This window comes from Eleutherodactylus coqui, chromosome 5 (genome assembly GCF_035609145.1).
Source record: "Eleutherodactylus coqui strain aEleCoq1 chromosome 5, aEleCoq1.hap1, whole genome shotgun sequence".
Taxonomy (NCBI): domain Eukaryota; kingdom Metazoa; phylum Chordata; class Amphibia; order Anura; family Eleutherodactylidae; genus Eleutherodactylus; species Eleutherodactylus coqui.
This window is the reverse complement of record NC_089841.1, coordinates 28964779-28977177: the sequence shown is the minus strand read 5'-3', so window position 1 is coordinate 28977177 and position 12399 is coordinate 28964779. Positions and strand designations below refer to the sequence as shown.

At 43.7% G+C, this 12399-nt stretch overlaps 1 pseudogene; it reads right to left on the bottom strand.

Annotated features, from left to right (window-relative positions):
* The window catches only part of LOC136629218 (zinc finger protein 850-like), a 162747-nt pseudogene that overhangs the window by 85851 nt on the left and 64497 nt on the right, over positions 1-12399 (bottom strand).

The window sequence follows — 12399 nt, the reverse complement described above, 5'->3', positions numbered from 1 at the left end:
ACGCACCCTTATGTTGGGCCCGCTACTCATTGGCATGTGATATATTCCTGCCCTACAGGCTAAATTTTGCCAGCCAGCCCCTGACCATTACACAGAGCTGCCATGAGATATATTGGGCTCCCATATAATGAGATTAATGAGAGCCCCAGGGGACGGGTGGGGGATGGGGTTTGAGTCTTTAGTGGGAGGTGATGAGCAGAATGGCCAGCAGGAAGCAGAGTAACCTGTCATTGACCACTGGGGGGCTCCTTAAAGGGATCCAACCCCCCGAGATATAATTCCTACTGCTAGTGTGCAGAGTGCTGGCGATCACTGACTTGGCTCAGGACATATTGACATCTTTATTGACAGGCAGGCAGCAGCCAGCGGTCAGCGGGGGCCTCTGTAACCATTTATCCTGCCCTGATGGCAGTCCGGCCATTAGACTCTTCCTGATTCTGAACAAACTCTTTGGAGCCATTAGAAAACACATCTGTAAGCCGTTACTTTATCTCCAACCCCCTTATAATCGGCTCAGACGTTATATTAGGATGAAACTACTCGGAATCTGTTTCCCAATTGTGCCCATTTATGGCAACTGGAAGAGTATTACGGTGAGATCACACACTGCGGAATTGTATAATCTACAGTACAATGTAAGGGAGTGGGATTCTAAGAAACCGCATTCACTCACAGCTGGGAGATAAGAATGTGACCGAGGAGAATCTGTGACTCCTCTCTGCTGTATTTAGTGGTTACTACTCACCTGGGCGGTTACCTGTAGGAATCCCCTCTTTACCCCGCTGATCGCCCCTCACATTTGTCTCTGTAGTATTAATATTGGTCAGATCTTCATCCGGATACAAAAGCTGTGAGACAAATATTGTTCAAGTCAGCAGACAGTTAAAAAAATGACCTTACAGCAGTAGTTTTGTCATGTCAAAGTGGATGCCCTTTCTAGGCTACAATTGCTCCCTAAAGGAATTCGGTCACCGGTTCATGAAGTTTGGCTTGGAGTTGAGCTCTGAGTCGGAGGGGGCCATGCTGGCTTTTCCCTCCCACATCCTGCAGACTGATGGCTCCCTCCCCTTTTTTGTATAGGAAGAGAGCCATCACTGTATGCTGCGGGCGGGGTAAAGCCAGCACAGCCCACCTCCGTGACCCAGAGCTCAGCTGCAAGCCAAACCTCATGAACCCGGTGACAGAAGCCCTTTCATTCTATAAAGGTTTGTATTGTGTAGCTGTATTTGGTTCTACATGATCATAATGTGCTTCACACTGCTGGATTTTATAAAGGTCGTCCCTTTACAACAAAGTAACCGCAGAATAACAAACACTTGTTTTCAAAATTAAGTGTGTTTTTTAGTACAGATAAGAAATGAAAGATAAAAGAAATACACTTGTCTGATTACCATGGAGACAATTATCCCGGATTTATAACCTATATGTCTTGGTTTACTAGTCTTGGTTATCTGAAATGTAATTCAGTTATGTTTTTATACTGACACTGTTCCTAATATTAAGACTCACATGTGTAACGGTTATGATTATCTGAATGGGCAGGAAAATACATGTCACCATTACAGACTAAATTGGTAATTAGTGGGTAACACTAAAATGGAGAAGAACTTGGGGATTTTACTTGACTGTAAACTTAATTGGAGCAACCAGTGTCGGGTAGCCGCTGCCAAGGCAAAAAAGACATGGGTGGCATCAAAAGAGGTCTAGAGGAACATGCCGAGAACATTGTTCTTCCTTTTTACAAGATACAGGTTACACCACACATGAACTATTGTGGATAGTTTTAATCACCAGTACTCAAGAAGGACATATCAGAGCTTGAGTGGGTTCAAAGGCGGGCAACTAAAGTATTAACTGGAATGGGGGGACTACAGTACCCAGAGAGGTTATTAAAATTGTGGTTATTTAGTTTTAAAAAAAAAATGCTGAGGAACTACTTAATTTGTAATGTCTTTCAGGCGCTGGATTGAAGCCCAGGTGTAGTAGCCGAGCTGGGCACTGGAGAGTAGTCAAGTAAGCCAGGAGTCATTATCGAGAAGTCACGGAATGCAGTACAATGGGTTGACATGGAAGTGTAGTCAAATGGAAGCCACAGGTCAGTAGCAGGACGTATCGGTATGCAGTACAATTGGGATGAGACAGAAGCCTAGTCAAATTGAAGCTAGAGATTAACAGCAGGAGGTATCGGTACAATTGCAGATGAGCAGGAGGAAGAGTACCTTGATCAAGGTGGTAGAGCACAATAATGACGCACTGAAGGAATGGCAGGGCTAGGCTTATATAGGAAGTGCAATCAGGAACAGGAGCAGGAGGCAGAAACTAGGTAACTGGGAAATACAGAAAAAGGCTAGGTTTCAGCGAGGGAACTGTTCATGTCCTGGAAAACCTAGCGGAGAGAGCTGCTGACTGGAAAACAAGAGGTGGGTTCGAGCCCTGACAGTAGCCCCCCTCCTTGAGGATGATCTCCGGACATCCCAGGTTCCAGGGTATCTCCTGTTAAACTCCTGTGTGACTCTCGGAGCATGCACATTTTTCTCTGGCTGCCAGGAGCTCTCCTTTGGCCCATACCCATGCCATGTCACAAGGTACTGTATTTTACCTCTCTGAAGTCTGGAGTCTAGAATCTTCTCTGCCATGAACTCGTCCTGGCCCTGAACTTTCACATGAGGAGGTGGTTGATGTCTTCGCACAAAAGTATTCTGATGATATAGCTTTAGTAGGGAAACGTGAAACACAGGATGAATCCTCAGGCTGCGGCTGACCCTTTCTGCAATTGGGAAAGGTCCCTAGTTTCTTTCCTGAAGTTTGGGAGAGGGCACTTGCACCTTAAGGTTCTTGGAGGCTAACCACACCTTTTCTCTAACCTGGAAGGTAGGAGCTGCTTGGCGATGAGGGTCAGACACCTTCTTAAAGCTATTCTGGGTTTCCTATTAGGTTTTTTTAGTTGCTTCTGCATTTCTGCTAACGCCGTCAGTCTATAGTTAACCGTTGGGACTGGAGTGTTGATAGGGAGGCCAGGCATAAAGACAGAATGTGTACCATAGTTGGAATAAAATGAGCTCTGGGCAGTTGAACGGTGTTGAGCATTGTTGTAGCTGAACTCTGCTGTTGATAAATCCACCCAATCATCCTGTAGATGGAAGATAATGCACCAGAGATATTGCTCCAAAGTCTGATTTGTTTTTTTCGTCTGGCCGTTAATCTGTGGATGAAAAGCAAAGGAGAGTTTTACGGTAATATGCAGACCCTGCAGAATTGTCTTTAAAACCTTGAGGTGTACTGGACCCCTCTGTCACAGACCACATCATCTGGAATTCCATGTAGTCAGAAAATTTTCTGGATCATCAACTTCGTGGTCTGTTTGGCAGTGAGATTTTTTTCTATGGGGCTGTAGTGAGCCATCTTCGTAAGTTGGTCCACAACCACAAGGACAGTAGTCATCCGTTTTAAGGGGGGGCAGATCAACTATAAAGTCCATGGATATAGATCCCCATAGCCTGAATGGAACTGTAGAAAGCCCAGCAGGTGAGCACATGGCGTCTTGTTCCGAGCACATACCTTGCAAGAGAGATTACATACTTCTTCACATCCCTCCTGCAGTCAGGCCACCAAAAGAAACAAAGTAGAAGTTCTGAAGTCTTTGTGACCACCAGGTGACCGGCCAGCATGGAATCGTGGACTAATTTAAGGACTTCGAGTCGACCAGCCTCGGGAACATACAGTTGGTGTTCTCGCCACCAAAGCCCTTCTGTAAAGAAAAGCTTCCCATCCTTTGAAGCACAACTCAAGAATGGGTCTTTTTTGTATTCTCTCTAAATCTTTGTTAGGTCTTCAGAGTGTAAGATGCTCCCCAATTTCTTGGGGACAGAATTGTGTCGCATTTGCTCTCTCTTCAGACTCTACACAAATCCTGCACAATATACCTGCCTTGCCATTTCGGGAACCAGGGTGGTAGAACACAATGAAATTATACCTGGAGAAGAACAAGGCCCATCATGCTTGTCTCACAGACAACCTCTTGGCAGTGCAAAGGAACTCTAAATTTTTATGGTCAGTAAGAACCATCACTGGGTGATGGTCTCCTTCGAAGAGGTGTCTCCACTCGGTGAAAACCACTTTGATGGCCAGAAGCTCCTTGTTCCCAACATTGTAGTTTATCTCTGCGGGTGATAACATGTAGGTTAGAAATGCGCAAGGATGTAGTTACATCTTATCTCCCATTCACTATGACAAAATGGCTCCCACCGCAAAGTCGTGAGGAGTCCACCTCCATGACAAAAGACAGCTCTGGGTTTTGGGTGGATCAGTATTGGTACTGAAGTAAATACAGTCTTTAGTTTCTCAAAAGCATTTTGAGCCTCTGGGGACCAGGAAAACATGCATGCTTTCTTTGTGAGGGAGGTAATGTGAGAGATGACTTTTGAGAAGTCCTTGATAAATTTTAGGTAGAAATTTACGAAACCAATCAGGTGCTGTACTTCCTTCAAATTCTTTGGAATACGCCAATCCAGGACGGCTTTCATCTTCCTGGGATCCATAGTTAAGCCCTCTGGGGAGATAATGTATCCCAGGAATTAAATTTGGGTCTGTCTGAACTCACATTTCTCTAACTTGATGTAGAGGTTATTCCAAGACCACCTGAACGTGTCCACAATGTTCCTCCAAATTGTCAGAGAATATGAGGATGTCGTTGAGATATGCCACTACAAATTGATCCAACAGGTCTTGAAACACACCGTTGATAAAGGGCTGGAAGGTAGCAGGAGCATTGCAACGACCGAACGGCATCACTAAGGACTCAAATTGTCCATATGTTATCCTGAAGGCAGTCTTCCATTTGTCTCTGGGCCGAATCCGCACCAGATTATATACTCCTCTGAGGTCCAGTTTCGTAAAGAGCTTGACTGCCCAAAGGCTCTCCAACAGTTCTGGGATTAATGAGAGAAGGTAGCGATTCTTAATGGTTATCTTGTTTAGTTACGGGTAGTCGATGTACGTATAAAAAGAGTTGAATCTTTCTTTTTACCAAAGAAAATGGGTGCTCCTGCCAGAGAGGAAGATGGCTGGATGAAGCCTTTTTCTAGATTCTCATCCAGATGTTCCTGATGGGCCCCTAACTCTGGTTCTGTGAGGTTAAAGATACGCTTAAATGAAATAGAAGAACCAAGGAGCAGCTCAATAGTACAGTCGTATGGACGGTGAGGTGGCAGCTAGTCAGCCTTCTTCTCGCTGCAAACATTCTTAAACATATGGTAGTGAACTGGTAATTTATCTAGGTCCTGTTGACTGTCCTCGAGGTCTTGCACTGGTTTAGGGGCAGATGGTGCCATCTGTCCCAAAACCAGCAGTTTTCCTTACAGTTTTCTGAAGGGAAGGCAATGGTCCTGGTTTCTCAGTTGAAAGAGGGATTAGGAGTAGAAAACTAGGGGATCCCGAGAATCACTGGAAACTTGGGGGATGAGATGAGCTGGAAGCTGATTGTCTCGTGGTGGTCAGGGTTCATGTGGAGCTACAGCTCAATTATTTCCTGTGCGAATGGGCCTGAAGACAAGGGTGACCCACCCACGGTTTCTATATTGATCGGTATGGACTGGAGTCAGGTTGCAATGTCCTTGTCACGAGCGAATGTTAAGTAAATGAACTTCCCCACCCGCTCCTGAATCCAACACTGCTGAGCACTGAGTCTTCTAATCACCTGGAAGGACAAAATGGTGGAGTGGGGGAAGGGTTAACATATCATGCTGAATTACTAGTACAAAGGTGTTTTGGATAGCATCCCCTTGTTTCATGATGGCTGGATTGACCATTGACTTGGCATGGGGCAAAGCAAGAGTCCTTTGGGGCTTGCTTCGACAGTTTAGGCCATAATGTCCCAAGCTCCCACAATAGATGCACAGATTTTTCAGCCCAGCGCCTTTCTTTTTCTGTGATAGAGAGAGGTCTGCGGATGACATCTACCTGAATAGGTTTGGGTGGCTTCAGTCCTTTGGTGGGGACTAAGTGTGGGTTGACTGACAGAGTTCTGGGTGCTGGTGTCCGCAAACCGCAATCTCTCCCTTCACTGCTCAAAAAGTATCTGGTCAATCTGAATGCATAACTGGATAAAGTCTTCCAGATTATCAGGAGTCTCCACTTTGGTAAGTTCATCTTTTACCCACTCAGATAAACCCCGGCGAAAATCATTCTGCTATGCAGCAGGATTCCATGTTGTGTCATTTTTCCAGCTATGGAATTCTGCCGTATATTCTGCAATAGAAGGTTTGCCCTTGTCGTGGGCCATGCAACCTCCCATCAGCCATGGCACAACGGTTTGGATCATCGAAGATTTGACCCATAGTGGGCATGAAAGTGTTGAGCCTGTTGAGGAGTTTGCTGACAGTCTCTATGTATAGCAAGGCCCAGTCAAGCTCCTCGTCAGTGAGGAGGTTAATAATAAAGAATACCTTTTTCCGGTAACTGGTAAGCAGCATTGATTTAAGAAACCCTAATATTAGCGACGGTCACCTGGCAGCAGCATGCGGACTTCTGGCGCAGAGTTGCACATCTTCAAGATCTGCCTCTGTAGCCCCTCAATCTCCCATTGTATACCAATACCCTTCTTTTGGTCGTGGGTTCGAGCCCTGATAAATTACTATTTATAAATATATCAGGAGACAATACAGAGATCTCTCCAATCATCTATTTATACCCAGGACTGTAACAAGGGGATGCCCACTACATCTAGAGGTAAGAAGGTTTCTACACCAACATAGAAGGGCTTATTTTTTTACTGTAAGAGCAGTGATACTATGGAACTCTCTGCCGGAGGATGTGGTAATGGAGAACTCACTAAGAGTACTAGATGAACTTGGAGTCTAATAATATTACATATTTAATTTCCGATTACTTCAGAAGTGTTGGTGATTTTGGAATTGTTCTGATTGCCAGAAAATTTTGCCCTAAAATGAGGAAAATTAGCTTATAACTCATTGAGGGTTTTTTTTTTGTCTTTCTCTGGATCAACATTTGGTGTCATAGACCCAACTGAATAAACAACTGTGTTTTTTTCAGCCAAAAATACTATTATTAGATGTATTTGGTATTGTTATACTCTATTTTCTTGAAAGTCTCATGAAAGTTGAATGCTTTTGGGTCTGTAGAGGTGGACGTGTTGGAGTCCAGCTTTTAGTATGTATCTTACTATATAAATGAGAACCCCAGTGCTGCTGCCACCAGATCTTGCTGCAGGCCTTTTGCAGCCAGTGAAGGGTTTTTGACCAACCGCCTCCTCCAGTATCTAGTGGCGACTCTTTCTGCTATGTCTAGATAGTGTAACCAGTGTTCCTGCAACTTTGAGCTTGTGAACTGTATTCAGCTATATCTCTAGGAACATTCAATACTTTTGTATCTTTCGCACCCCTTTCCTTGTTTGAACAAGGCAATGATTGTTTCTTTTACCTTTTTAGACCAGTCTTTTCACTTATCTGTATTTCTAACATGTAATCAAACATCACAGTCAGCAAAGCTCTTGCCAGTCCAGGTATCTGATCTATTTTATCTCAAGCACACCTGATCCAAATGTCTGGCATTTTGTGGAGAAGTCAGAGACCACTTGTTATTTTAGTTGTGTTGAGCAATTTACATTCCTCTTGTTTGATTGCAAAAAGCAAACAAAAAGCTTTCTAAATTTGGAAAATGTACCTAATCTGCAATGTGGGTTGAATCATTTTGATTGCAACTCTTACAATAACTAACTTAAAGGGGTTGTCCCGCAGAAGCAAGTGGGGTTCAGCACTTCTGTATGGCCATATTAATGCACTTTGTAATATACATCGTGCATTAAATATTAGCCATACAGAAGTTATATACTTACCCCCTCCGATGCTGGCGTCCCCGTCTCCATGGCCACCAGCAAACTTCTCCTCTGGTTGCCGCAACAGTCGTGCTTGCACAGAGAAGAATCCTCTTCTGGAGGGTCCAGGCTCACGAGCTGCGTCCTGGCTTCTCCCCCTTCTCAGCATCATCGCGTAGCTCCGCCCCGTCACGTGGTGCCGATCAGCCAATGAGGTGGCTGTAATCGGCAGTGGAGCTCAGACTGAAGAAGAACATCCACGGTGCACCATGGGAGAAGACCCACAGTGCACCATGGGAGAAGACCAGCGGTGCACCTTGGGAAATGACGGCGGCCATCTTGGAAGAAGATTTTTATAACTTCATGAAACAGCTGCATTACCATCTATAGAGGATTTGAAGAAATCTCAGCTTCATCTACCTGATGGTTCTCTGGGACACTTGGCTTTTCTTCTGGACTGTTCTGGGAATATAGACTGCTGGGACAATCCTCTGATGGGTTTCCTTCCATTAGTCCATCTGTAGGAAACACACAGAATAGATTATCTGCATGTGATGAGCAGGTGATGGGCTCTAGGTCACCTTCAATGACGTCTTCCCTCCTTACACTGCTGATCAGCCATTATATGTATTTTCTGCTTTGTCTTTAACCTTAACCTTAATATCAATCAGATTTTCACACAAGTTCCATCACTTTATGGTCAGATTCTGGTGAGACATCAGCGTCATCTACCTGCTGGTTCTCCGGGACATTTTCTATTTGACAGTCCTGAGAATATATAGGGCTGGAACATCTCTCTGGTGGGTTTCCCCTGCTGGAACCATCCACAGGAAATAACCAGAGACTGAATACATATTTGTGACTAGCTGATATACCCGGCTTCACTCGAGTCAACTTGGCGTTTACCTGTTCGCACAGTAGATTTTATGAAGTCATGGAATTAAATATGAGGAATTAAATATGTATACACATAGAGGAGCATTAGATTCTCCTCAGACTGCATGTACTGGGGCCCTCCTGCAGAATCTGTCACCCCTCCCACTCTCCTCACTTTTTACCCTTAAAGGCAACACCCTTTTTCATTCAAATTTACCCCCAGATTGGTGGTTGCAGGCCCTTATTAGCCTTAAAGGCATGCTCCATCCCATGTTACATGGAGAAATAGTCAGCTCTCCTCTGCTGTATTTAATGGTTACAACTCACCTGTGTGGTTACCTGTAGGAATCTCCTCTTTACACTGCTGATCGCCCCTCACATTTGTCTCTGTAGTATTAATATCGGTCAGATCTTCATCCTGATACAAAATCTATGAGACAGATATTGTAACAGTCAGCAGACAGTTGTGTGAAATGTTTTACTTGACTAAAAAAAAAGATCATTAATTATCACAATGACCAAAAATGACCTGACAGCAGTAGTTATCAGAGTCACATCAAAGTGGATGCACTTTTTAGGCTACAATTGCTCCTTAAAGGGATTCTGCCACGAAGTTCATGGACAGAATCATGAGTCATGGAGGTGAGCCGTCCTGGCTTTTCCCCACCTACATCAAGCAGACTGATAGCCATCACTCTGTATGCTGACTTGCAGATGAGCTCTGTGACTTCGAGCTCATCTGCAAGTCAAATTTCATGAATCTGGTCCAGGCATCCTACTCCAGGCATTTGGCACTCACATTCTGAGTGCCATGATGCTAGGAGTTCCCTTTCAATTTCTTCCTAGTTCGCTCTTAGTGGTGAGAAGATTTAGTAAGGAGTTCTTACGTAACCTCAACATATGTCTGTGTGAACTTATCTTGGTTTGTTATTGAGTTATCTGTCTATAGAATGTCCAAAAGGAAACCTCTTGTCCCAGAGGGTTATGTTCTAACTACTCTGACATTCCTTGGAGGTTCCCACAGACATTTCTCTAGCTTTATCTCTATCTGCCCAAAGCTGTGTTCAGTGTGTCCTCAGGAGGCGGAATCTCTTACTGGAAAGCGAGATCTTTTATTTCTTTATGTGCTGCTATTTTAATGTTTTAGACATATGAGTGTGAGGTTGATTGAGACAAGCGGAACTCAATGATGCTGGTTATTGAGAGCAAATACTAACCATTAGCTTTCTGGTGTCTTGACCATAGAGGGTCTTGGTTCTCAATTTTGATACATGATTGGGGTCCTTGAGGAAGCCCGAATAATAAAATTTCTAATTGGCTACTGAGGCTATCCATGTGAAGGTGTATCTCTTTATGGAATGAACTAGGATTATCACCCTGAGTTATTCAGAGGTTCAAGGGAATTGTCTTAGGTTCTCACCTCAGGCAAAGTGAGAGTTTTGCCCAATGAGTCTTCCAGGGCCTCTTGCATATAAATAGTGTTAAAATTAAATTGGACACATACATAAGAGCTTGGAGGTATTTAAGCACTTTGTCAATCACTGATATGCTTCTTTATTTTCTGCAGCTGCATCCATTGCCTGATGTCCATTTCCATGTCCTTGATGGTGTCCAGCAAACATGTCTTTTGTCTTCCACGCTTCCTTTTACTACTGACCATTCCAAGTAGCACTTCTTTTTCAGGCGAGTTCGCCGTGAATTCGTCCTAATCACATATCCAAAGTAAGTCAGTCTCATGATCTTCTAGGGACACCGTTGGTTTAATATGTCCAGGAGAGCTTTGTTGGTGACCCGAGCTGTCTAAAGGATCCATAGACATTTTCTCCAACACTATAGCTCAAGTATGTTAATTTTTCTTTTGTCTATTATCCCTAATGTCTACGTGTCACAGCCATATGTTGCAATCAGGAAGACCATGGCTGGGATTTACCTTAGTTTGATAGTGACTGAGATATCATTTCACTTCCATATTGTGTCCATACTCACCATGGTCGTACACCCCAATGCTAATCGATGCTTAAGCTCACCTGTCGAACTACGTCTATGGTCAATAAGGGAACTAAGAAATACAAAACTATTTCCTGCTTTGATTTCCTTGTTGTTCATCTTTATATGGACTTCCTTGTTGGCAGTGGCCATGATATTTGTCTTGTTAATGTTCAGGTGAAGTCCCATCTGCTCACTTTCTTCTTTTAGCTTCAGGAGCAGTGTCTCAGCTACAAGGGTCATATTTTCAACCCAATACCCTGATCATTTAAGTCCAGCCACCTCATGATCACATCAGCATAGAGGTTGAAAAGAAAAGGAGAGAGGATGCATCCTTGTCCTGTGCCCTTTTTGATCTTGAACCATTCTGCGTCCCCATAGTTGGTTCTCACTGTGGCTTCTTGATTGCTGTAGAGGATCTGATCAATGTGATCAGGTGTGCTGGTACTCCTACCTTCCTCAGCACTTTCCAAAGTTTATTATGTTCAATGCAGTCAAAAGCCTTGGACTAAAACAAAGAAACAGAGGTAGAGCTTCCAAAGAGAAGCCACTAAAGACAAGAACAACTTCCTTGAATATATAAGATATAATATATAAGAAGGGTCACATCAGGGAATTATTTGCCATTGTGAAACTGATGAAGAAGCCTTTCAACGCCCGCCAAGCAGCCATCAAGGACCATTAAATGAAATCAGTGACTAGCAGGATATTAAGAAGAGATGGAAATAATATACAGAAGATCTGGTGCCAGCAGTGACCACCCAGGCATTACATCATACTTCAGGAGCAAATAAAGCTAAGGGGCTAAGAAAAAAAGGAAAAATAAGATTAGTAAAGTTTTACTATTTAAAAAAAGAATAAAAAACCCCTCTGCCATATCTATATATATAAAATTGAATGTATGTCTGTCTGCGTGCGTGTCTGCGTGCGTGTCTGTTTGTCCTTTATGCGCTACTACACCATTCATCCGATCGCCATGAAACTTTGGGAAGTTGTTAAGTACACTCCTGGGAAGATTATAGGCATAGTACAAATATCCTACGATAAATGGCTCGCGAGCGTCGTCGAAAGTTACGCCCCCCCTCACGTAGATCGAATAAGTAAGCCACCTGCTATTGTGATGTCATCACTGATGTCATCAACATCGGACGCCCTTGAACATGCCCCAACATGTTCTATAAAGCTGCATTGTGATGTCATTAAGGCTCTATTATGACACGTACAGCTTGGAACCACTAGAGCACGCCAGCCAATTACCATTGGAGTTGGAAGTGGGCAAACATGTACTAGGATATCTTCCTAAGAAGCCACAGCAGCCGGATAAATTGTATGTTCCACCCAACGGCTATTTTATTCAGCCCGCAAGGGGGAAGCAGCGGCCTACAAAATCTAATTCTCTCATTTCCTGATGTCATAGATAGATAGATAGATAGACTGTATGCAATAACCCTGATAGATAGATAGATAGATAGATAGATAGATAGATAGATAGATAGATAGACTGTATGCAATGACACGTACAGCTTGAAACCATAAATACTAGAGCATGCCAGCCATTTACAGTCAGTCTCCATTGGAGTTGGAAGTGGGCAAACATGTACTAGGCCAGTGATGGCGAACCTTTTAGGGACCGAGTGCCCAAACTACAACCCAAAACCCACTTATGTATCGCAAAGTGCCAACACGTCAGGGGGCGGGGCTTATCA